This window comes from Gavialis gangeticus, unplaced genomic scaffold (assembly GCF_001723915.1).
Source record: "Gavialis gangeticus isolate Ggan-Ray unplaced genomic scaffold, GavGan_comp1, whole genome shotgun sequence".
In the NCBI taxonomy this organism is placed as follows: Eukaryota; Metazoa; Chordata; order Crocodylia; family Gavialidae; genus Gavialis; species Gavialis gangeticus.
In genome coordinates this window covers 169,819,954-169,824,294 of record NW_017729022.1, presented here as the reverse complement: position 1 = coordinate 169,824,294, position 4,341 = coordinate 169,819,954, and positions in this window count along the sequence as shown.

The following is a 4,341-nucleotide window of genomic DNA, read 5'->3' as shown; positions in this document are numbered from 1 at the left end:
GACATCAGCCTATTTCTTTCTCACTGAGGTTCACTGAAGTGTTTAATTTTTTGATGTATAAATTGCCTATGACAAATCTCTATACTGAGCTGATACACAGGGGCAACGTGAAGTGAAGGCAAAATATGCCATCTCTTAGGAGCACTGTGCAACTCATGACACATCTGTCTCTCTCCTGAAGCAGAGCCCCAAGAAAACGTAATAAATCTCTGGTAGAACCCAAACCTTTTGGCATCTGTAACGGAGGATGTGATGGATTGGCACAGATTGTCCAGGGGTGGAACCCCTGAAGAAAGCCATGATGAAGACAAGGACAAGGACAATGACGGGCAGAGTCAACAAGAGAGAAGATGAGGACAGCAAAGACTGAAAGGACTGGGAAGTAGACAGGAATGGGGGGGAAGGGTTAGAGGCAAGGTTGCATCATGACAGGCAAGGGTGATGGGCATGCAGGATGTAGTGCGAATATTGTGACAGGAATGTGTATGGGCTTTGGCCTGCCAAGTGAGCCATAGGAGACAGAGGTATTGTGGTATGCATAGATTTATGGCCAGGACAGAGGTAATGTGGTATACGTATATTTATTTATGTATAAAGAAATAGCTATTTTTTGCAAATAAAAAAATGAGGATCTGATTGTTGGTGGGGAAGGATTCCTGCTTCTGTTTCCCTGGGTCATGGATCCACTGAATTGTTGGGGCTGTCCCAGAGCCAGGGCACATCCAAGCGTGGGGTGTACTGAAGTACCTGCAGCCCCCTTTGATTCCTGCTCCATCCATAGTTTAAAACTAACTGCCTGGCCATGGCAGCAACACTTCCAGTCAGGCAGTGCTGAGGGAGTCACTTCACTTCATGGCTCATTATAATCTACCTGGTATCTTCTAAACTCTTCATTTCATAGGTATTAATAACCCTTTCTTCTTCTCCATGGTCTTGATGTCCCACCAATCAGACTATCCTTTGTTCTGAAATTCTGCTGTCTGTTCACTGCTCCTGCTCATGAAGCTCCTATTTCACAGCCCTGTAGACTGTTTTTAACTCAGTCCAATGAAGTTATATTTGTTTTTGCTTCAATCCTAAACTGAAAAATGCAGCCTTAGGCCCCTAGCATACTAGTAAAGCTTCTAGTTTATTTTTAACTGGAGAAAAATATGTGTTGTTTTATATGTGATGATGCACCTCATCGTCTGCACTCCCCTTTTCAAAATTCTAGATCTGCCCATGCCTGGAGCCCACTTTATTCCAACCTCTCCATCTCCTGTTTCCCTAACTGGATTCCTTCTCCTTGTTTTCTCTCTCCAGGCATTAGCAAAGACAATTTTTCCAAACTTTCTGTTTTCTAAGAGACATGACTAGAAGCAACAACCTTGTAGACTCCTGTGCCGTTCACCCATGCGTCTTGTCTGTATGGGCTTTTCTGGTTTCACCGTTGCTTGAGGAAGAGACAGTTTGTTAATGGGTCATATCTTGGAAGGTTCCCCAGGGGGCCTCATCTGCCATGTCTTGCTAAAATAAATTATTTTAATTGGGAGGAAGATAGTTTGTCCCACCTTTCCTGGTGCCTTCCTTCAGTCTTCCCAACTGTTGTTCCTGCTTGGGGCTCCGCCTCCACTACACCCCACCTAATGCCAACCAAAGATGTTGTTTCCAGTTTGCTAGTTCTGGTACAGTATAGACTCTGGTGTTCCGGTCTTCTGAATTTATGCCTGTCGGATTTGGATGCTATCTCATCTGAGTTTTCCCCTGACTGTATTTGGTCCCACCTAACCACCTTTCCAACCCTCTGTTACCTTGCTCCCCAGCGTCTCTCCCTCTTGGCTCTATACTTACCACAGCTCAGATGTCCCTCTCTCCTTGTCCCTTCAGGTCTCATCTGGATCCAGTCTGGGTGGGAGATATCTGGAGTCCATGGTGTTTCTTTAGGTAAGTCACTGAGCCTTGTATGGCTCTGTTTATCTTTAAAGGCCCCTTCCTGGGGCAACCACCATGTCCCTTCAGTGGGACTCTGCTCTGCTCCAGGCCATTCTGGGCCCATTGAAGAACTCACTTCCGGTCCCCCGAGCTGCTCTTCTGCCGGGCCTTTTATCCCAGTCCCAAGGAGCTGGCCAGCAAATTGGCACCGGCATGCTACCATAAAGCATGCTCACACTGACACGGAAGCTGGCCCTGGCTCCTCCCGGCTCCACTGTTCCCTTTTCTCTTTTTCTTTTAGTGCAGTGTTTTTCCCTGCCGCAGTTTCACTTTCACTGCGCTTCTGTTCCAGCATGGCATTCCGCCGACTCTGCTCCTCGCCCGGTCAAGGTAAGTCTTTCCTTGTGGCTCCATGCCTGTCAAAAACCTCAAACCACAGAAAAAGGAAATTAGGCTGGAGATAAGAAGGAACTTTCTGACCATGAGAGTGGTCAAAACAAGTTGGGAGAGCCATTGGGACAGGCTACTTAGGGAAATCATGGAATCACCATCCTTGGAAGTTTTGATGAACAGGTTGGACAGATACTTGGCTGGGATGGTTTAGTCAAGAAGGATCCTACCTTGAGCAGTGAGTGAGGTCCCTTCCAGCTCTATTTTCCTATGATCCTATTTTGCTATTGCATGCTTCTGTTACCACTTTATTTGCTCACATTGTACTTTCAGTGCCCAGCAAGTCCCTGCCTCAGGACTGTATATATTGCCTCAGTAATCAGATCCTCAAGTCAATATCCAGAAATATGGTCAGTATGGTGATTCAGTTATATGAGCAGGCTTCTAACAGAAATGTAGTCTGTGCATCTACCACAGCTGATACTTCTCTCCACAAGCCACTTGACAGACAGGCATGTACCTCCCCTGCTGAACTCTTATTCACAGCATATCATAGACAAGCAAAAAAAATGCAGACAATTTGTTTGTACTATCCAAAAGCCTTTGTCAAAGGCCTTTTAAAAAGCCATTAGATGGTCTTGGGATGGGAGAAGCAAAGAATGCTGGCCAGGAGACAGAAAACAGGAGCATGAATATCAATTATCAATTTTCAACCCGACAAAATACAAATAGTGGGTCACATAATCCTATACATGATTGTTAACATATATTTTATTAGGACTGTCATTCATTAAATTAATCTAAACTAATGTTTATGGCGTAGTGGGGGTGGAAAGAGTGACCAGGGAGCAGATCTGCAAATAAAACAAACCTATTCAGATTAATTACGAGTTTTGTGCAAAACTTCAGAGGGGCCCAACCAAGCTAGTGATGGCAGATTAAATTCATTGCTAACAAATTTAGGATAATGCATGTTGAAAGGAATTATCTGCATGATTCATGGAGATAATTTCTTATTGTAAATGTTTAGGAAAAAGAAGTGAGCATTACTTTGCAGAGCTCAATCAAAATTTCAGCTCAAGAAGGAGCAGCAGTAAAAAAAAAGTATGGATTAGAAAATACCGAACATGTTATGCCCTTTATATGTAATTGTTTTTAGTTCTAAGCATCTCGAGCATTTTGGTAGGTTGGTTTGTTTTTAATGGAAATCTGAATTCAGGCACTTAAACTTTCTGAGGTGCTTAGAACAACTGTTTTCTCCTCAGAAACAGTGAGCATCCAGGAGGTTCCAATGAAGTTCTATCCTGAGGCACAGAGCACATCAAAAATCCTTCCCATCACACATGCACCCACAAAAATCAATTTTTACCTGGAAGAGGTTAACTATTCCCACCTAAAAATATATGGCAAACAGAAGAAAAAGGCCAGAACTGAAGATTTTACAAATTGTTCCCAAATCCTCAGAAATGGTTTCTTCAAGACATTAAATAAGAATTATCACTTATGAATTCACAACATTGATATTATTTATGTATTTTTTCCCAAGGATAATCAAATCTACTTTGATGGACATATTCAAATTGGTATGAATGTGGCACTGCTATGTAAGTGCTCAGATGGTATTGCCACTACATAAGGGAACTGAGAAAGTTTGACTGGCTCAGACATGATATCAAGGGTACCACCTCAATATGGACACCAAAGACTTGACCCTAAGAGTGTCACAACCCTGTTGATCAGAAGCAGACAATGTCAGGAACAGAAAAGGTTCAAAGTCCAGGGGATCAGGAGCAAGAAGATCAGGATGCCAAGGTTTGATATAGGTCATCACCTAGCTAGAGCCAAAAGGGTCAAGCCAGATCTGGACCAGAGGTGTTTGCCAAGTGGTCCACAGCAGTCAGCTGTAAAAGACTAGGACATGGGCAACTGCAAAGTCAAGAGCCATGAACCAGAGGAATCAGCTAGCAGGAACCAGAAAACAAAGAACAAGGACTCAGTCATCCAAAGCTAAACAGAATATCTGTCCTATTGATTAACTTG